This window comes from Gallinula chloropus (genome assembly GCF_964237585.1).
Source record: "Gallinula chloropus genome assembly, chromosome: Z".
Classification (NCBI taxonomy): Eukaryota; Metazoa; Chordata; class Aves; order Gruiformes; family Rallidae; genus Gallinula; species Gallinula chloropus.
Window position 1 is genome coordinate 36928975 of NC_140089.1, and position 22443 is coordinate 36951417.

Consider the following 22443-nt stretch of genomic DNA (forward strand, 5'->3'; position numbering starts at 1 on the left):
TATGGCCAAAAAGTGGAAAGCTCTTAAGAGATCCCAAGGTAACGGCAGTAAGATGGCAGCCTTAAAAAGCAGTATAGCCTGTTAACCAAGTAACTGCTACGTCCAGCTCTTTCCCCCGGCGTTTTCTTACATACCCACAGGAGCACAGCTGACAAAGGCACTTCTTCCAGAGTGGAGATGCGTGCAAAGGCACGGGTGATGCATGAGACATGTTTGCTAAGAAAAAGTCAAGTTTTTCCCCACAGACGCTTAACAGCAGAAGGGGGGAAAAAATCCAAAACCCAAACAAGAAAACCACCACTCTTCAACAGCAGCATTCCCTGGAGAATGACCCAGGAACCTCCAGAACCAGGGGCAGAGCACACGCCATCGGATATACTGTACTACACACTCCAGCAGACCAGCTCCTTCCCTTGGGCAGCACAGCCCATTTCCTTGGGTGACATTCCAACCCAAGCTCTGTGGTCCTGCTCTCGAGCCTCTTCTGACCAGGGCATGAAACCTTGACAGTCACTTGGGAAACCGTTGTGAAGTCACTAGCACCAAGCTCTAGCCCAGGTCTGCAAGGAACACAGCCAGGCCTCTTCCAGACACCTGACAGCTAAGGACAAACCTGTTTGACCATGATTAGATCAACATGAATATGGGCTATTAAGAAGCACACAGAAGCACTTCCGTTGTGCTGTTAACATGGCAGCAGCCACATGATAACTTCCACAAGCAGCCACATATATCTCTCTTCATAAAGTCTGTAATATGCTGCCTTATAAGAAAGATGTCAAATACAGGTGGATAATCTTCTTCAAACCTATTTCTAACTGTTTTGGAAGAAAGGAGGAGCAATATAGAACAGAAACCCAACTTTAGTTAGCAGAGCTTTATACCTCTGTAAACAGATCAGGTTAGGGGTCTGCAACATCAACTTCTGTGTCGCCACTGTGCCACACGCTATTATCAGTCATTTCCCTCACAATCCCATAAACGTCTATCGACTATTTTAAAGTGATGTGGCATTAAGATTACCACAAGCTATTCATTTGAAAAGCTTCACTGTAAAATAGACACTTCAGTGGAAGTTCGCAAAACGCACCTTTATCAATAGGTAGAACGGGCAGCAATATCAACCACAAGTCTCAATATGAGAGATGAGTCCAGTGAACACAGACCACCACATTAATTTAATTATTTATTATTAAAGGGGCGAATTATTTATTATTAAAGGGGCGAATTAAAGGTAAAATCAAAGTCAGACAGGACAGAGACAGCTGGGATTACACCCTCTACTCAATTATGTCATCTGTTCCACATCTGCTATTTGTAAGGATCATCTGGCTTGAGCAGCCATCACACTGTTTTAAAAAACAGTGATGGGCTACACATAGAAGGACATAAAAGTGGAAGAACCACAGCAGGCAGCACAAACAAGTCGAGTGGAATACAGTCTCAGCCAAAGATGGAAAGGAGTGCAAAACAACTCCCTCTAGACAGCGTGTGGATAAGGTGTTAGGCAATCAAGTGAAGCATAATTATACTGCTATGGTTATGTTTCTGCTTCACAAACTCTATCCTGATAATGGTTTCTTCATGTCCAGCTCTTCATTCGACTTCTGTATATCTGGAAGAAAAAATGTGTCAGTTAACACTCCATAATACTCAATTATCCAATGAACTGATGTAACTATTCCTCCAAGTGTTTGGTGAAAGTTAAAAAAAGTATGTAAGAAATGGTATTTTTGGTAATTGCTTCAAGTAAGGTAAAATCATCTGCGATCAGTACAGCCACAATTTTAAGCAAAAGCTACAGTGTAGCAAGCCTTTACACAAAGTGTAAATCTCACTATACTTTAAGCCTAGCTTGTGTTAAATTACAAGTATACCATTAAGCACCACATGCTTTGGTTGAGAGTTTGCTATATAACCTTTACTGACTCATTAATGCATTTCAAAATTGGACCCCACACTAAACACTGGACACTACTGGTAAAAAAAGAAGTTGACAATTCTGTTGTTAATGGGGTAAGGGGGCAGGCAGACTGGAATTTTATGATTTCATAATAAAAGTAATCTATTCCTATTCAAACTATGAGCACCTGCCTGGCCTCATAAAATCATAGAATACCCTGAGTTGGAAGGGACCCTTAAGGATCACCGAGTCCAACTCCTGGCTCCACACAGGACCAGCCAAGTCAGAGTATGGGACTGAGGGCAGTGTCCAGATGCTTCTAGAAGTCAGTCCAGTTTGGGGCTGTGACCACTTCCCTGGGGAGCCTGTGCCAGTGCCCAACCAAACTCTCAGTAAAGAACCTCTTCCTAATGCCCAACCTAAACCTCCTGTTGCAGCTTCGTGCTGTTCCCTTGGCTTCCACCAAAGAGATGGGATCACCAAAGAGATGGGATCGGTGTCTGTCCTTTCCCTCCCCCACCTCAGGAAGCCATACAGTTTTGTGTCCTTCTACTGTGACACCCAAACTGCACCCAGTACCCAAGGTGAGGGCTCACCAGCACAGTGTAGAGCAGGACAATCCCCTCCCTGGACCCCGGGTCATGCCCTGCTTGAGGCACCCCAGGATACAGTTGGCCCTCCTGGCTGCCTGGGCACACTGCTGGCTCATGTTTAACTTGCTGTTGATCAAGACCCCCAAATCCCTCCTAATATGTCTGGCCTCCAGTGTCTCACCCCCCAGGCTGGATGTGCAGCCAGTGCTGCCCCTTCCCCAGGGCAGAATCCAGTACTTGCCCTTGTTAAACTTCGTGCTGCTGGTGACTGCCCAGCTGTCTCATCTGTCCAGCTTGCTTTGTAAGACTCAAGTTCCTACAGATTTTAAATACCCAAATTTGCTCAGAGAAACACTATTTCAAGTGAACTTCATGAATTCTCACAATTAACCTTTAGAATACTCCACTGCTAAGGCACCTTAAGTTTGTTAGTGTATTTTTAATATCTGCAGACTACCTCAAAGTCAAATGAGCACCTTTCCTCCTAGATACTAATACAACTAAAGCAAGTATCTTTCCTTCACCTTTATGTCTCATCTTCCATAACCACACAAATATTCTGTTTCCCTATGCTTGGAGCTATTCAGAGTAGGGTATTTACGTTAGTATAAAGCCAGGGGCAGGTTGGGCAAAATCTTGTTGCTCAAGTACATGGACACTTACCCTTAATTTTCTGCATTAGGTCTGGTGGGATATCATGTACCAGTGCTGCCATTTCCGCCAGATGTTTACTGGAGTACGGCAAGAATGGCAGGGAATATTCTCTTTCATTACAAGATACTGGCAATGGCATCTTGGCCCATTCTTCATCATCCATGACGAGCTCTGGAGGTCTAAACAATTCACAGCTTTCTTCTGGTGCAAGAATTGTCTCTGATATACAACTTAAAGGTTCACCTCCACTATCTGTTTCATTCCGCAGCTCTTCAGTTGTAGATGCAGTCTTTTTCAGCACTTCACGTGTCTTAAACTCTAACTCTAGGTCCTGCTCTAATGTTTGAATATTCTCATTTTTAAAACCATCTGCGCTGTCTATTACATCAAGATCAAACTCTGTTCTTCCAGATGTGCTGAGATCTATGCTACCAAGTTCCTCTGTCAATGTTTCATCCAGTATGGAAATAAATTTGAGAGAAGGTAGTGAATGCGTTTTCACGCCCATGAAGGAATCGCGAGAGTCACCTGAAGGCAGACTACATGCTCTACTACTGTTTTCTGAACAAGTATCTGAAATATCCACGCTCATTTTTACACACTTTGGTTCTTCCACAAAACGCTCATTCCCAACACTCCATTTTAATTCCTGTTCTTCAGTTTGCTCACTCTCTCGCACTCCAGATGACTTTGAAACTAGAGATTCGCTACTATGACCTGTCACCATCTTCTCTTGAAGTCTAAATTCTGTAGAACTGAACTGGGACTTCCTTTCTGACAAGGAACAATCAAAGTCACGTGCAGGAGATACAGAGGTAGGGTCTGCTGCCTTCTGCATTGTAGATCTAGCATCCATTGGAGCCTCTTCTATCACTTCTTCAGCAGGGGCCTGCTCAGTGTCTGATAAGCCATCAGTCTGAATAGCTTTTCTCCACGAGCTTCTAGTTTCAGTAACTAAATGGAAGAAGCCAAGGTAAAATTTTAGTATCATACTCAGTCTTTCCTTTTTCTTCCATGCCTTCAGTAGCAATCAAAGGATGGAGATATAGAGCTGCCTTATACTGCTTATGATTTCCTCCTCAACACAAAGGGGATGCCACATAAGCAAAAAAAAAAAAAAAGCAAGTTAAATCAAATTCACAGTTTTCACATCATATGAAGTCCACTATGTTGTGTTACAGAGTGAACCATTAAGATAACCTGCAGATGCACTAAAATAACTGTTTTTTCTTCTTGCGTGACAGGCACAATATCAATGAACTTATATTACTATTTTTAATTAGTATTATAAATTAGTAATTGTAATTAGTATTATAAACCCAGGCTTTTACGCTTACGCAGGTTTTCTGCTGTTCTGGGTATTTCTCTCCTTGCTGAAAATGGGTTGAAAGCCAGTGTGTTAGTAAGATCTTCTAATGCTCTTCCTTTTCCTTCACTGGTCTGAGGTGAATCAGATATCACTGCTTCTGCAACCTGCAGGATGTCAGAGGGGTAAATACTGAAAAATCAAATTTATAACCTATTTCTGTCAGTTAGGGCTCAAAACAGATCCATTCTTCTAGTGATGTGATGAGTTTGGAATCTACTGACTTTTCCTGTCATTTACTACTTTGGCTCACAATGAACGAAACATTTGGTTCATTCAGCTGGTGATCGCCCGGCTCTCTCACCTGTCCAGCTCACCCTGCAAGGCTTCTCCACCCTCAAGAGTCTACAGCTCCTCACAATTTGGTGTGGTCTGCAAATTTACTCAAGACACCTTCCAGTTCTACATTATCATTTATGAAAATGTTAAAAAGAGCTGGAATCCCACTAGTGACTGTCCGCCAGCCAGATGTAACCCCATTTGCTATCACCCTCTGGGCCTGATGCTTCAGCCAGTTGCCCACCCGAGGCACTATGGCTTTGTCTCGTTGTATGCTGCACATTTTGTCCAGCAAGACACAGTATAGAAAGCCTTACTGGAACCCAAAAAGATAACATCAACTGGTTTCAACCAGCTGGGTGATCCTGTCATAAAAGGAAATCAAGTTGGATAGGCAGGACCTTCCTCTCCTGAACCCACGTTGGCTGTGACCAAGTACTGCATTGTCCTTTTGTTGTTCAGTAACTCCCAGTATGATTTTCTCCATAATTTTAACAGGCACTGAGGTGAGACTGACAGGTCTGTAATTACCAGGGTCTTCTCTCTTACCCTTCTTGAAAATTGGCACAAGGTTTGCCAGCTTCCAGTCAGCTGGGACCTCTCTGGATTCCTCAGACCATTGAAAAACAATTGAGAGAGGTCTCACAGTGACATCAGCCAGCTCCCTGAGTACTCTGGGATGAATGTCATTGGGGCCCATGAATCCAGGTGAAGCAGCAAATTGCCCACAAGTTCACGGTTCACTAGGAGTTTATTATTACTGTTGTCACAGTCCTCCAACTCAGGGCATCTGGAGTCCCAGAGCCCATTAGCTGTGTTGACAGATGCAAAGGCAGCTTTAAGCGTCTCTGCTTTATCTACGTGTCTGTTACTGAGGTGACTGTTCTCCTCATGTAACGGACCAGTGTTCTCTCTGGTCCTCCTCTTGTTGCAATGCATTTGAAAAACCCCTTTTTACTGTCTGCAGCAGTATTGGCCTACACTCTAACTGAGCTCTTGCCACACGAATTTGCTCCCTACAAAGGTGAAAAGTATCCCTGTAATTCTCCCACGTTTCCTGACCTTGCCTCCAGTGGTCATACACTTTCTTTTTCCAGCTGAGCTCTACAAGTCCTCTGTTCAGCCAAGCTGGCCCTCTGCCCCACCTACTTGACTTCCAATGTTTTGGAATTGCCTGTTCTTGTGCTTATAGAAGGTGCTACTTAAAAAATGACCAGCATTGAGGGACCATGATGCCTTCAAATGCAGTTTCCCAATGGGCCTTACCAATTAGTCCCCACGCAGCCCAAAATCTGCTCTCCCCAGAGGTAGTGTTGAAGTTTTGGAGGCAGTTTTCTTCCTCTCACCAGAGATTTTCTATTCCACTACTTCACAGTCACCATGGACAAGACAGCCTCCTACCTCCACTTCTCCCATGAAACCATCTGTGTTCACAAGTAACAGATCTAGGAGGGCATCCTTCCTTGCTGGCTCCCTTAATACAGTGAACACTACAACTACACAACCTCCATGCTTTCAGTGTACTTAATTGAGCAGTCACCTGTAAAACTTAGTGCCACTCATCACTATCTAGCAGAAAAATCTAACTTTTGATGTATGCAGACTACAAGAGGCATTTTATGATCTAGTTTGCAACAAGTTATCTGAACTTAATGACTACTGATTTAAAATAAACTAAAAAGATTTTAAATTCGGTTTTTCTTACCTCTTCTGCTAGTTTTTCTGTGGCGTACTTAAGAAGGTCTTCTTTTTTGACAGGAGACTCTACCTGCATAACAGGATGACTTGCATCCTCCAACTTATCTGACATGTTGAACTTACCCTAACCCTAATCATTTTAATTTTTTAAGATCTGTGGAGACCATAATTTTTTATTCTACTTACAAGTTTCAACATAGAAATTCAAGAGGAATGCAAAGGAAGTACTGGAAGATTTCAACCCAAGTATCAGAAAGTGAGCACGATGAAATTACTGTACAAATTCTGAACGGCAATAGCGTTAGTGTTCAGTCAATAAAACACTCCTCTTAAATACCAAATAAAGACATATTTTTAAAATCAATAAAACTTTTAGAATTATATCTAAAGGTGGATATGAATAGCAACTATGAAAGTGTGTTGCATAGAATACAAGTGGCTCATCTGCACCTTAACATCCTACCGTTCCAGTGGACAAAGCGAATGAATGTGCAACGGACAACTGTATATCCAAGCTGCCTTCAGATCACGTTATTAACCCTTAAGCTCAACACAACTTGAAGAAACCACACCGAAGTCTGACCACTGCTCACACAGACTATTTCAGCAACCAGGGAATCCCTGACACTGAACATTGTACTGAAGTTAGGTGCAAGTGCTTCTACTTCCCACTGTCCTTTCCTAAAGCTTAATGAAGTCACAGAATCACAGAATACATGGAGTTGGAAGGAACACAATAAGGATCGTTGAGTCCAACTCCTGGCTTTACACAGGGCCAGCCAAGTCAGAGCATGAGGTTCAGATGTGTAAATCTGGTTCAGATGTGTAAAAATGCTACTTTAAAAAACCCAAACAAATCCAAGCAAAACAAAACACAGAACCCAAAGCAAATCTGTAACAAACTCCACCAAAAAACCCCCAACCCACACCAACCCAAAAAAGCCCGCCTCCCCCGTAAATCCTAAGTCTAGGTTTCAATCAATGTAAAGAGCAACTATCTTAACTTTAACTTGACTGCTAGGAAATTACTGAAGAATTACCTTTTCAGTTCGCACATCGCGGTTTTCAGGTGCTTCTGAGAACTCCAAAGGCACTGAAGAGACCCTTGGGGAGAAGGGGGAAGGGAAGAGAAAGAGCAATAAAGAAAATAAAAAGGTATTGTAATAGGCAAATGAAACAAGTGGCATGCAAGTCTTAGCAGAAAGCCATTATGTACTGTGTGCCCCGTATCTGTCCGTTACGATTTCCCTCAATTCGTCCCGGTCATCAGAAGGCAATTTTACTATAGGGAGAACATGTGACAATTAGAGCAGATTTAGCCCTAGTTGTGTATCAGCCTCCCAAAACTAATAAATTATGAAACTTTTCCCTTCACTACCAAACAGTAAGAGAAGGGATTTTGTAGTATGTTTTGTAAAGGAATTCTTCTGTATTCTGCAATCAAAGATAACTGGAAAGTCTTCTGCAGATTTAATACTGAGGGTTTTTTCCTAGATATTCTTCCTTCTCAATTGCTTCTGGCATCCACAGGTCTGTTCCCATATGAATTTACTGATACTGAACAATTACCTGGCAAAAAACCCTCGAGTCTTACCACTTCCTATAAGCACAGCACTAATTGCATAGCTCTCTAAAATGTGAAGTATAATTCTCACTTGCTCAGAAGAACACACCTTAAAATATTAATATTTGCTGTTATTTGTCTTCAGAGTCAGAACCAAGAAAAACCAATGCTGTATAAAGTCCCTGAGAGCAACACAGGCTTTTATTAACAACTCTTTGGATAATCTTTGAGACTACACCTACCAAAGTCTACCTATAGGAAAACCTTGCTTTTCTAACTTCCTTTCTAGTAGGCAGCTTCCAAGTATGTGCAAGAGTCACATAATCAAATAGTGTTGTTCAAAAAGTCATAAAACTTCCCCAGACAAAGTAAATAACAAACAGGGCAAAACTTTTTTAGGATATTATACATTGTACTGCAGCCTCTGCTGCAACTATAGTAAAGTCACAGGACAAAATGACTTTAGAATATTCCTGAGAAAAGCCTTGTTCATAAGGTTTACACAGGAATTCTGTCTAGCAGTCAGGGTGTTGTTTTGCTTCAGCTTTAGTTGCTTGGTTTGATTTTTTTTTAAAAAAAAAAAATCCACAAAATAAGGGCTCCTGTGAAGGTCTGTTCTCTTATTCTCAGGCTACACTGAACATACATGCCTCAACACAGCATGAGAAATAATTCTCTGTTTTCTCCACTCACCTCTTAGAACTTGAAATAACGTAGTTAAAATGTGAGATAAAAACCTTGCAACTTGGCTGCCTGCACATCCTGTTCAGCAGCAACCAGCTCATCAATCAGTCTGGCTAGAAGAAGTAGCAGTTACTTTAGGACAATCTTGCTCAATCAGGTGGACGTGACATGTAAGGGAGTGGACTAGTAAAATATTCCACTAAGGATCAAAGATATTCAACTCTAACAAATAATTTTCTACTTCTCAACTACTACTTTATCAATTTCTCATTAACATCATACCATCCTGGTGATGCTGTAGACTTATCCACCACATTTTCCAAAGGTTCATCATCTTCCTCATCACGTACTTCACGAGCAGAGCCACAGGTATCTAGAATCATTAATGCATTTCAAAATTGGACCCCACACTAAACACTGGACACTACTGGTAAAAAAAGAAGTTGACAATTCTGTTGTTAATGGGGTAAGGGGGCAGGCAGACTGGAATTTTATGATTTCATAATAAAAGTAATCTATTCCTATTCAAACTATGAGCACCTGCCTGGCCTCATAAAATCATAGAATACCCTGAGTTGGAAGGGACCCTTAAGGATCACCGAGTCCAACTCCTGGCTCCACACAGGACCAGCCAAGTCAGAGTATGGGACTGAGGGCAGTGTCCAAATGCTTCTAGAAGTCAGTCCAGTTTGGGGCTGTGACCACTTCCCTGGGGAGCCTGTGCCAGTGCCCAACCAAACTCTCAGTAAAGAACCTCTTCCTAATGCCCAACCTAAACCTCCTGTTGCAGCTTCGTGCTGTTCCCTTGGCTTCCACCACTGCTCAACAAAGAGATGGGATCGGTGTCTGTCCTTTCCCTCCCCCACCTCAGGAAGCCATACAGTTTTGTGTCCTTCTACTGTGACACCCAAACTGCACCCAGTACTCAAGGTGAGGCCTCACCAGCACAGTGTAGAGCAGGACAATCCCCTCCCTGGACCCCGGGTCATGCCCTGCTTGAGGCACCCCAGGATACAGTTGGCCCTCCTGGCTGCCTGGGCACACTGCTGGCTCATGTTTAACTTGCTGTTGATCAAGACCCCCAAATCCCTCCTAATATGTCTGGCCTCCAGTGTCTCGCCCCCCAGGCTGGATGTGCAGCCAGTGCTGCCCCTTCCCCAGGGCAGAATCCAGTACTTGCCCTTGTTAAACTTCGTGCTGCTGGTGACTGCCCAGCTGTCTCATCTGTCCAGCTTGCTTTGTAAGACTCAAGTTCCTACAGATTTTAAATACCCAAATTTGCTCAGAGAAACACTATTTCAAGTGAACTTCATGAATTCTCACAATTAACCTTTAGAATACTCCACTGCTAAGGCACCTTAAGTTTGTTAGTGTATTTTTAATATCTGCAGACTACCTCAAAGTCAAATGAGCACCTTTCCTCCTAGATACTAATACAACTAAAGCAAGTATCTTTCCTTCACCTTTATGTCTCATCTTCCATAACCACACAAATGTTCTGTTTCCCTATGCTTGGAGCTATTCAGAGTAGGGTATTTACGTTAGTATAAAGCCAGGGGCAGGTTGGGCAAAATCTTGTTGCTCAAGTACACGGACACTTACCCTTAATTTTCTGCATTAGGTCTGGTGGGATATCATGTACCAGTGCTGCCATTTCCGCCAGATATTTACTGGAGTACGGCAAGAATGGCAGGGAATATTCTCTTTCATTACAAGATACTGGCAATGGCATCTTGGCCCATTCTTCATCATCTAGAAAAGCAAGTAGAAGAGTTTTATTCTTGCTTCCACGGTTTTTTTGGTCAGGATTACCGGATGACACAAGTTACTCAGACTTCTGCAGACTATTCACAGGATGGACTCTATGAACACTTCAAGAAAAATCAATCAATTCATTAGGACAGTGAAATCAAGCCTTTTGCTCAGCTACCACCTGTAGACAGATGCCACTAGCAGTCAGCACTTACTTGTATATCATTCCTGAACATACATTCAAGAGACACGATTCCATCTGCTGCCCAGCAGTTATCAGTGTCCTGGTTTCAGCTTGGATGGAGTTAATTTCTTTCTAGCAGCTGATGGAATGCTGCATTTGGGAGTTAGGATGAGAGCAGCACTGAGAACACACAGATGTTTCTAGTTGTTGCCAAACACTCAGGGACTTTTCAATTGTACATGTTGCCCCGCTAAGGAGAAGGGAGGGGATACAGCCAGGACAGGTCCCCCAAACTGGCCAAAGAGGGCATTCCATGCCAATTACATCATGCTCAGCGTGAAAGGGGGGCTGGTGGTGGGGTAGGAACAGGCAGCTGCAAGACATGTGTTTTTGGGAACGGTCTGCTTTCAGTACAGAGCTGAGCTGTACAGCCTGAGTTGTGAGGTTTGGTGAGAAACCGCATTGTGTATCACCAGTTTCATTTACTTTGCTACCCCAGTAAACTATCCTTGCTCAGATCAAGCATCTTAACCACAGTATGGAGAGAATGACATGGACACCAATCTGCCTCAAGCTTTCTGGTATTAACAGACGCTTACAGGATTATTACACAATGACTTAACATTTAAAATTAAGGCAAATGACTTTCAATTTGCAATTCTGTAGCCTTTCTTGTGCAGCTTCTAGCTTTATACCTACATCCCCTGCGACTGCTGTGCTGGACCAGTGCTTCTACTATTGCAACCAAAACAATCTTCTCCCTATTACTTTGTACTTTGAGATTCCAACACATGCCTGCTACGTCATTCGTCCTGAAAGAGACTGCAAAGGACTTAAGTTTCAAACCGACTTCTTCCTCCTTTTCCACCCTTGCTTTGTAGCTTCTAATTTGTAACTATACACTATGGACAGTCAACTCTTGATCAATAAGCATTACCCAGGAAGATACAATCAGCTCAGCCAATTAGCATGTGCAGCATCCATGCATGGACAAAGTGAGCTCTGATCAGTATTGCTAACCTAATGACTGAAAGCAACAAACAGAAATCAAGTAAGGTCTGGTTTAAATGGCAGAGTTACTATGCAAGATGTATTTCTGAATGTACCATGGAAGGATGCTCATGTGGGAGGACACCTTCCGTTTCTTTCCCAGCTTGCCAGGGGGAGAAGCTTTATCTTCTTTCTCTCTTTCTTAATACTCTCCCAACCTTAAGCAATTTTTACTGTTACAATGAATGTATTCTCTAGAAGCCAGGAATGAACTTTTGCATGGAAATCTGTCTCAACATACTTCACACAGGAGCAAAACACCAAACAACTCCAGCACTGGTATTTGCCATGTCAGGAGCTTTGGAGAGTCTTTGGAATACAACAAGATTGAAACATATAAGGTGATTCAGGGAAAGAGTTATTCAGAACCAGATTACCAGATACTATCAAAAATACTTACAAATTCAAGCAGAGAGTGTTTTTGACTCTTAAGTAGCTTTCAACAACTGCAGTGAGGCAGGGGGAGTGGGAAAGGAAGAGAAATAAGCTTCTGCTCTTCACCCACCTGCAAGTGATGCCAGACGAGACGCTATAATTTGATCCATGGCCTTCTCCTCTTCAAGATCAGAAGAACTGGGTGGCAAAGCACGTAAATCAAGATCCTTTCAAAAGAAAAAGAAGTTAAACACAAGCAGGATAAAAAACTCCGCATGTCAGCAGCAATTAATTACCATTATTTACAACAGCCTTTCTGCAAACCACCTGTCAGACTCAATGTGAAACACCTCATCTCTGCTGCACAGCTACAAGGATATAACGTCAGATCCCTGTATCAATGCAAGTGTCAGAACAGGAATTGTTGAGTCATCCTGCAGATCACTTTTAGAAAGGACAAATGAAACTCAGTAGATGTACAGGCTGGTAGCACGTGAAAGGTCTGTTTCCACACGGAAAAGGATAGGAACAAAACCAGAGTCATTTGTCCCTCCCTTTTGCACTGGGATGTGGCAGATGCACATCCTCTCTCACCTTCACCCTTTCTCTTCCCCAGAATCAGATAACATTTAACACTACTTACTGGATTGTTATTCAAGGTTAAATTGAAGGGACACACGCCAAGACGGTTTTTCCACTTTGCTTCCCAGTCTTCCTGTTTTCTAGAAATAGACTTATTCACTGACTCAGAATGCTCTACTTCTTGCCTGGAACGTAAGAAAATGGAAAATTAATGTAACACATCTGTTGGTGAAGATAACAATCCTGCATAAAGATATTAGGTGTTCCTGTATAGAGCTCGCGTGGCAAGGTTTTGTGAGCCAGGGGGGTTACAGGTGTGGCTGCAGCAAGAAATTCCTAGAAGATTCCCCTATGTCTGTGTAGTGGTTTAGCCCTGGCTGAAGGCCAGATGCCCACCAAAGTTGCTCCATCACTCCACTTTTCAGCTGGACAGGGGAGAAAATAGATATTGAGAGGCTTAGGAGTCCAGGTAAGGGCAGGGAGAGATCATTCTGCAATTAGCGTCATGGGCAAAACAGACTCAATGTGGAATAAAAAAAAACCCATCTAATTTATTACAGTTCACACACACAGAAATCAGAGGAGGACAATGAGAAGTGCAACCAGATCTTAAAACACCTCCCTCTACCTCTCCCTTCTTCATGGACGTAACTTCATTAACAATTTCACTCCCTTCCTCCCCCTCCCAGGTGTCACAAGGGCAGAGAGGGATGGGTCTTTCGGTCAGTTCCTCACAAGTTGTTTTCCTTCTTAGTGGGGAAAGGGTGGGGTGCATTCCTCACACTCTTCCCCTGCTCCAGTGTGGGGTCCCACTCACAGGAAAAAGGCCTCCACAAACCTCTCCAACGTGAGTCCTTTCCCACGGGGCTTCAGCTCTTCACCAACCCCACCATGGGGCTACAAGGGAATATCTCCTCTGCCACCTGGAGCACCTTCCCCACCCCGCCTTCTTCACTGACCTTGGTGTCTGCAGAGTTTCTTACATCCTCTTACTCCCTTCTCTGGCAGAAAAAAGCAGTTGCTTACAGGGTTTGTTTTTTTTTTCTTTCCCTCTTAAATAGGTTACCCCAGAGGCACTATGACCATTGCTGATTGGCTCAGCCTTGGTCAGCCCAGCTGGTATTTACTTTGTCAGACCAAGGGGAAGCTTCTAGCTGCTTCTTGCAGAAGCCACCCCTGCAGCCCTTCCCCCTCCACCAGAACACTGCCACATAAAACCACAACAGTCTGACAGAACCAATACCAGACAGTTCTAAGACAGACTCACCGTTGCCCAAAGCTGAGCCCATCCTCAATGGTGGTAGCACCTCTGGGATAATACAGTTAAGAGGGGGGGAAAAAACAACAAAAAAAAAAACCCCAGCATTTGGCACCAGAAAGTGGAGAATATGTGAGAGAAACAACTCCGCAGACAAGGCGAGTGAAGGCAGAGGGGGAGGAGGTGCTCCAGGTGTAGGAGCAGAGATTCCCCTGGAGCCTGAGGACAAGACTGTGGTGAGGCAGGGTGTCCCACTGCAGCCCACAGATGTTTATGATGAAGCAGACAACTCATGGAGGACCCATGCTGGAGCAGGTGGATGCCCAAAGAATGCTGTGACCCTGTGAGAAACCCACACCAAAGAAAGCTCCTGGAAGGACTTGTGACCTCGTGGGAAGAAGAGCCCACACCAGAGCAGGCTTGCTGACAAGTCTTGTGACCCTGTGGGGGCCCACGCTGGAGCAGTTCATGAAGAACTGTAGACCGCGGGAAGAACTCACAATGGAGAAGACTGTGGAGGACTGTCTCCCATAGGAGGGTTCCCACACTAAAACAAGCCTCATCCCCTGAGGAGGAAGGAGCATCAGAGGCAATGCGGCATGAACTGACCACAGCCCTCACTCCCTGTCCCCCTCCGCTACTCAGGGGAGAAGGCAGAGAATTTGGGAGTGAAGTTAAGCCCAGGAAGAAGAGAGGGGTGAGGGTAGTTTTGTTTTTATTTCTCATTATCCTATTCTGTTTTGCTTGGTAATAAACGGTATTTCATTTTTTCTATGTCGAGTCCGTTTGCCTGTGACAGTAACTGGTGAGTGACCTCTCCCTGTCCTTATCTTGACTCAGGAGCCTTTTGATGTATATTCTCTCCTCTGTCCAATTGAGGAGCAGAGTGGTAGAGCAGCCCTGGTGGGTACCTGGCCTTATCCTGAAAAATCTTTGCTATATAATCAACTTATGTATTTGTGAATGCACTAAAAAATAACTGAAAATCACAACCTAAAAGGGACCTGCTAAGGAGTCTTCAACATTTCTTACAGCAGAACTGGAAGCGCTTTAGAAATAAATACAGACAATGAGATACACACTCAAACTTTCCTTAAGCTGGTTTCAGGTAAAGTCAGCATGGATTCACCAAGTGATGCTCGACCAATCTCATAGCCTTCTACGATCTCATGACAGGCTGGGTAGACGGAGGGAGAGCAGTGGATGTCATCTACCTTGACTTCAGCAAGGCCTTTGATACTGTCTCCCATGACATCCTAATAGAAAAATTGAGAAAGCATGGGATAGATGAGTGGACAGTGAGGTGGGTTGAGAATTGGCTGACGGACCGAGCCCAGAGGGTTGTGATTCGTGGAGCAGAATCTGACTGCAGGCCTGTGACTAGCGGTGTTCCCCAGGGCTCGGTGTTGGGTCCAGTCCTGTTTAATATCTTCATTGATGACCTTGATGAGAGAATAGCATCCACCCTCAGCAAGTACCCGATGATACAAAGCTGGGAGGAGTGGCTGACACGCAGGAACACTGCGCTGCCATCCGGAGAGACCTGGACAGGCTGGAGAGCTGGGCTGGGAGAAACCACATGAGGTTCAACAAAAGCAAGTGTAGAGTCTTGCACCTGGGAAGGAACAACTGCTTGTATCAGTACAGGCTGGGGGATGACCTGCTGGAGAAGAGTTCAGTGGAGAAGGACCTGGGGGTCCTGGCGGGTGACAGGTTGGCCATGAGCCAGCAGTGTGCCCTGGGGGCTGAGAGAGCCAATGGGATCCTAGGGTGCATCAGGAGGAGCGTGGCCAGCAGGTCAAAGGAGGTGATCCTCCCCCTCTACTCTGCCCTGGTCAGGCCCCACCTGGAGTATTGTGTCCAGTTCTGGGCTCCCTGGTATAAAAAGGACAGGGATCTCCTGGAGAGAGTCCAAAGAAGGGCTACGAAGATGATTAAGGGCCTGGAGCATCTCCCCTATGAGGAAAGGCTGAGTAAGTTGGGACTGCTCAGCCGGGAGAAGAGCAGACTAAGGGGGGACCTAATTGAAGTTCTTAATTATCTGAAGCAGGGAATGCAGGGGGAATCAGCCAGCCCCTTTTCAGTGGTCTGGGGAGACAGGACGAGGGGCAATGGCTGCAAGTTGGAGCACAGGAAGTTCCGCACCAGCATGCGGAAGAACTTTTACACAGTGAGGGTGACAGAGCCCTGGGACAGGCTGCCCAGGGAGGTGCTGGAGTCGCCTTCTCTGAACGCCCGTGTGATATGTCCTAGGGAGCTGCTTTGGACCCGATGATCTCGAGGTCCCCTCCAACCCGTACAATTCTATGATTCTATCACTGCACACCTGAGAAATAAATATCTCTCTACTTATGTCTGGGAGTCAATCCCCTTTTCCATATTCCATGTGCTGCTGCTTTGGTTTCTGAGCTCTATCAGTAGCTCTTGGTTTTAATTAGGTTGGTTTCTTGTAACACCTGCTTCTTTTTCCACCTAGACAGGCCATGCCTGAGCTTCAGCAAGGACCTCTGAAAATATCCTAGCACTCTGTTTTCCATATGATACCTCCAAGCAGTTCCCTGAGCAGGTGAAAAAAAACAATATAGTTGTGCCATGTTCTGGATTTGTGCTGAAAAGTGTATTGATAGCGCAGGGATGTTTTCATTACTGAGCAATACTTACACACAGCAGAGGCCGTTGCTGGTTGGAAGAGGGCAGTGTTCTGGGTGATGGTGTTTGTCTTCACAAGTAACTGTCACACATGATGTCACACACTGCTCGGCCTTCCCGGGGACGCCTGCCGCAACCCTCCCGGGGACGCCCACCGGAACCCTCCCGGGGACGCCCGCCACAAGCCTCACGGGGACGCCCGCCGCACCCTTCACGGGGCCGCCCCCCACACCCTTCACGGGGCCGCCCCCCACACCCTTCACGGGGCCGCCCCCCACACCCTTCACGGGGCCGCCCCCCACACCCTTCACGGGGCCGCCCCCCACACCCTTCACGGGGCGGCCCCCCACACCCTTCACGGGGCCGCCCCCCACACCCTTCACGGGGCCGCCCCCCGCACCCTTCACGGGGCGGCCCCCCGCACCCTTCACGGGGCCGCCCGCCGCACCCTTCACGGGGCCGCCCGCCGCACCCTTCACGGGGCCGCCCGCCGCACCCTTCACGGGGCCGCCCGCCGCACCCTTCACGGGGCCGCCCGCCGCACCCTTCACGGGGCCGCCCCCCACGGCCTTCACGGGGGCGCCCCCCACGGCCTTCACGGGGGCGCCCCCCACGGCCTTCACGGGGCCGCCCGCCGCACCCTTCACGGGGCCGCCCCCCACACCCTTCACGGGGCCGCCCCCCACACCCTTCACGGGGGCGCCTCCCACACCTTTCACGGGGGCGCCTCCCACACCTTTCACGGGGGCGCCCCCCACACCCTTCTCGGGGGCGCCCCCCACGGCCTTCACGGGGCCGCCCCCCACACCCTTCTCGGGGGCGCCCGCCACGGCCTTCACGGGGCCGCCCCCCACACCCTTCACGGGGCCGCCCCCCACACCCTTCACGGGGCCGCCCCCCACACCCTTCACGGGGCCGCCCCCCACACCCTTCACGGGGCCGCCCCCCACACCCTTCACGGGGGCGCCCCCCACACCCTTCACGGGGGCGCCCCCCACACCCTTCTCGGGGGCGCCCCCCACACCCTTCTCGGGGGCGCCCCCCACACCCTTCTCGGGGGCGCCCGCCACGGCCTTCACGGGGCCGCCCCCCACGGCCTTCACGGGGCCGCCCCCCACGGCCTTCACGGGGCCGCCCCCCACACCCTTCACGGGGGCGCCCCCCACACCCTTCACGGGGGCGCCCCCCACACCCTTCACGGGGGCGCCCCCCACACCCTTCACGGGGCCGCCCGCCACGGCCTTCACGGGGCCGCCCCCCACACCCTTCACGGGGCCGCCCCCCACACCCTTCACGGGGCCGCCCCCCACACCCTTCACGGGGCCGCCCCCCACACCCTTCACGGGGGCGCCCGCCGCGGCCTTCCCGGGGGCTCCCGCCGCGGCCTTCCCGGGGCCGCCCGCCACGGCCTTCCCGAGTCCGCCCGCCACGGCCTTCCCTGTCCCGCCAGGCACGGCCTTCCCTGTCCCGGGACACGCCATCTTCCTCCGGCCGCCTAAACCTCCCGCGCGCTGGGGCTAACCACGCCGGAGCACGCGCAACGCCCCGAGACCTCCCGTCGGCCCCCGCGGCCCAAGAAGGAGAGGCGCAGACCGAGGCGCGCTGAGGCGCGCGGGAGTTGTAGTCCGTGCGTCACTCAGGAGGCGGAGCGCGGCAGCCACCGCGCAGGAGGCCGCGGCGGTGACGGGGCCGGCCCAGCAGGGGGAGGCAGCCGCCGCCTCCGCCCCCGCCCGGAGCCCACCCCGGGCAGACCCGCTCACTCCCGAAGGGCCCCGAGGCAGTGTTTCCCCGCAGAAAGCAGGAAGAGAGGCGCAGATCATCACATTACTGCTTCCAGCGTGGGAAGGAAGCGGAGAGAGACACGACTGCAAGCAGGGGGAAGAGGGACTTGTAACAGGATCAGGCAAAAGCAAACTCTGCTCAGAAAGTTCCAAAGGATAGAAGGTTCCCATCCCGGCAACCCCAGAGTGCAGTTCTCTGCCAAAATCTCGCTTTCCCACTGAGATTACATGGCTCCTTTGGAGGGATCCTGCCCATGCCACAGGAAAGTCTCTGTTTGGTTTTGCAAAGAAAGGGCTTGCTTTTTCATACATTAAGGTCAGCTACCTCCCGTCTCCAGAGTACCGTTCTCAGGACCAATATTACTTCCCTCTGTGATAGGAACATTTCCAGTCCTTGCTGAAGCGTTCAACTTCCAGCTCTATTTTACAGCTCTGAAACACCTGAGATGCTGACAATTTGCTGTCTAGCAATCCATAGCACTGACTGAAGCCCTTTTCAGGGCATGTACTGGTAAATTTTTCAGAAACTTGCTGCCTGCTCGTGTTTCTAGACCATAAATATGTACCTTATTGGGTTTTTTGACCTTTCACCTGGTGCCAGCTGTGCATCTGCGGATGGAATGTTTGTCTCCTGCAGATGTGAGGCACCGGGGTTTGCAGTCCTTGCAAGCACAAGTGTTTGAAATCATGCAAGTCAAAACCAAACTGATTACATATCTTCCCCATTATCCCAGACAACTTGGTTTGTTTGGGGGCTGGTTTAGTTTCTTTCCTACTGAGGACAGGGTAATTTAGTACCTTTGCTTAGACTTCTTTCAGTCAGGAACCACAGTGCTACCTGCCTCCTGGCTGAGCAGACATTCAGGACCTTCCAGGAAGCCGCTGCCCTTCTAAAATGTAGTTTGGACATGTTTCCTCAACTCAGCTTTTGTGCTTAAGATTTGCCTAACAGGTTGTGCTTTCCTCTGGAGATCAGTAGCACTGGTGAGTTCTGCATTTTCAGGGACGTGGGAAGAATCTCTCCCTCCAAATAGGTTCTGCAGTGCACTTACTGTTCCTGTGTATAGATGATGTCTATTAGCAATGATTGCAGTAATACCACTGCAATAACCAGCCCTAGCAGTGACAGTTTTTATCTATTACTGCTTAGCACAATCCTCCTCTTTCCTTTTTCACATGCTTCATGGTTCAACTTCCCTGGATGACTTTTGCAGCCCGGACAGGAAAAAAGCCCCTGTGTTTCATCCTTGCATTTTGGCTTCTGAAACACTTTTCAATACTAGCTTTTGTACTTAGACCACTGTTTAGGTACTCATGCCATCACTCAAAAGTACCAATGAATGAAGTAAGAGGCTGGTAACAGCTGACTCCCCTCTTTCCACCCATTTGTTCACTGAGAAGTGTTGTCATGTGCTGCATCATGAGTTCAAGTCCCATGAGCTCCTCAAGGTTGCTCCCAACCCTGGAAACAGTCCTGTTTTCGCTCATTCATGTCCCGTAAAACAGTCAAAATCCTCATAGAGTATGAGAGGTTTCTGAACAAGTGCTAGTTCATCTAGCATTAGAATCTATCATCTATTTCTGCCATGCACAAAAGTATCATTTCCTTTTCCTCCTTCTGTATGTAACTTCAAAAAACAAATGACACAAGCCTCTAGTGCAGTTGGGTCACCCTTTAAGCTCTTCTTTCAGGGCTTCTAACGTGTATTCCCTTCTTTCTGAGATTGTGACCACTCTAAGAAAAAGTGAAATTTAATTGGCACAAATATAAACTAAAACTAACTTCTGCTCATCTTTAGCCACAAAGTCACTCTGTATGAATACAGTAGCTAAATCCTAAGTACTGCAGTGCAGCCTATCTTTATTTTCTGTTAAACACCTGAATTCTCCCTCAAATTATATTTTTTCCTTATACTGACTTTCTGATGACAGTGCCCATTTTAACCAAAATTAAACTGAAGTCTGGAAAGATGTTGCTTTACTTCCACTGGGTTACAGAGAAAAAAGAGGACTGCTGCCTGCACAGGGAGCCAGGGAGAGCAGAAGCACAGCCCTGTCCATGCAGTGGACAAATTTGCCTTCTGAGCAGCACTCCATTCAGAAGAAGAGGAAGGCTATAGAGACAGGGTTAGACAAACCCATCTTCCAAAGGAGGTCATGCAACGCACAAGGGTTCTTCTTCAAGGCAACACCACATTAAGGGACATTGAACAACTTGTTTGGGAAACACGGAGGGGAGGGGAGGGTTGGAAGATGCACTTCTACAGCAATTCCAGCCAAGCCAAATCTGGGCTACCTTGAACCACATGTTTCTTTCTGCACTGACCTCCAGCATCTAAATTGGTAATCATGCATCTGTGTGGTTCACTGGTTCAGAGGAATTACAGAAATGGGTCTTCACTTTATGAAAACAATGATTTGCTTTCGTCAGATAGCGCTGATGTTCTTACAGTGTTGAGACAACAGGGGAAATAGGCAGTTTCAGGTGGAGAGAAAGGTGAGACTGCAGCAGGCCAAGCTTTCATCAGCTTCAAGTTCTGTGGAATTTAATGTATTTCTGTGGAAATACACCTTTAGTCATTTAGGAGAATTTACATTGTTCCTTAGTGTAATCAAATATTGGTTTTAGGGGGGTTTATACATTTAGGTGCAAGGTGGAAAAAGAAACCAAGCCCGTGCCTCATGGTGTGAAAACCAGCCATGCCTGCTTGATGCTCCTGTGAGCCGGTCCACTGTTGTTAATGTCCAAAACCTAGCCATTAGGAATTATTGCATTGCTACCCAGGTTGATAAGACTAACCTCCACTCGGGGAAAAAAAACCCAAAACCAGAAACCCATCGTAAAGTTAGATTTACACACTAGACTTTCCTGGCTCTGCATTCACTGCCGGTCTCAGCAGAGTTGAAAGAGCAGTCAGGGAGCTTTCCCGAATGTAAGAACAGCCTCTTCTGCAGTTGTTATCCCCAGCTGTTTTGGTCAAATAAACTCTATTTCAGAACTGATAGAGTTACAGGCTGATAAATAAAATCAGAAAAGTGAGTGACTAAAAAGAGATGGTGGAAAAAAACATTTTCCTCTCAGAGCTCAACATCAAAAACACTGAGGTTCAAGGAAACTGGTGCGGTAGCAGAAGCTGAAATAAATGTGAAACGTACCCTAGGTCAATAGTATGTCAATAGCATTAGTGAGTATTTTACAGATTCCTGAATTTCTGAAGGCTGTGTGGAGCCATCAGTGACTCCATAGTTTGGCCCTTGTTACACAGTGCAACGTGAAGAGACTCGCCTTGTTGTTCCTGCTGCAAGCACACAATTTTTCACGGTCTAGATCATGTGTTTAGTAAAGGCTTCTAGGACTGATTCAAGGAGTTCAAGTGTTGCTGAATCCCTGTGCCTCAAGGGTGGCTGTTCCAGTGGCTTCCCAACTTCAGGGTTCAACTTTCTCGTTTCCAGATGGAAAATGTTGGGCTTCAGTTCGCAAACACTTACAGAAAACTCCTATCCCAATGGATTTCAAAGACTTTCAGATGTTTTTATACAGAAAATTGTCTTCTACTTCCTCTTTACATGCGGCCACTTTCATGGGGAGACACAAGCCTTTCTTCCAGCACCCAACAGCTCTAACTAGCACTTGAGCTAAGTACTCAGGAAACAGCCAGAGCTGCCAGGAGTAAGGGAGAGGAGGATTTAGGAAAGTGGAGTGTATTTAAGAAGCCAGTAAGTTCCACAGCAACACTCCTAAGCCTACACGAAAGTACCTTGGACACAAAAATGAACACTTCTGGTCAGGACCTTAATATTGGCCTTTTCAAAAAGATAACACAACTCCAGCTGCTCGCCGAACCATAGCAACACATGACAATTTCAACCCTTTGACATTTCTGGTACACTCACTGCTTCCTGCAGCAAAGAGCTTTTACTAAAAAGCTTCCCTTGCACGTTGTCCACTTAGGGTGGCATCTTTGGCATGACAAACTCACATCCAATAGCCTAGCTTTTGATAGCACAGCGAGACGACGAATGAAAGCACAAACTTCGATAATAGTGATCCAACAATGGTACCTTTTCTAC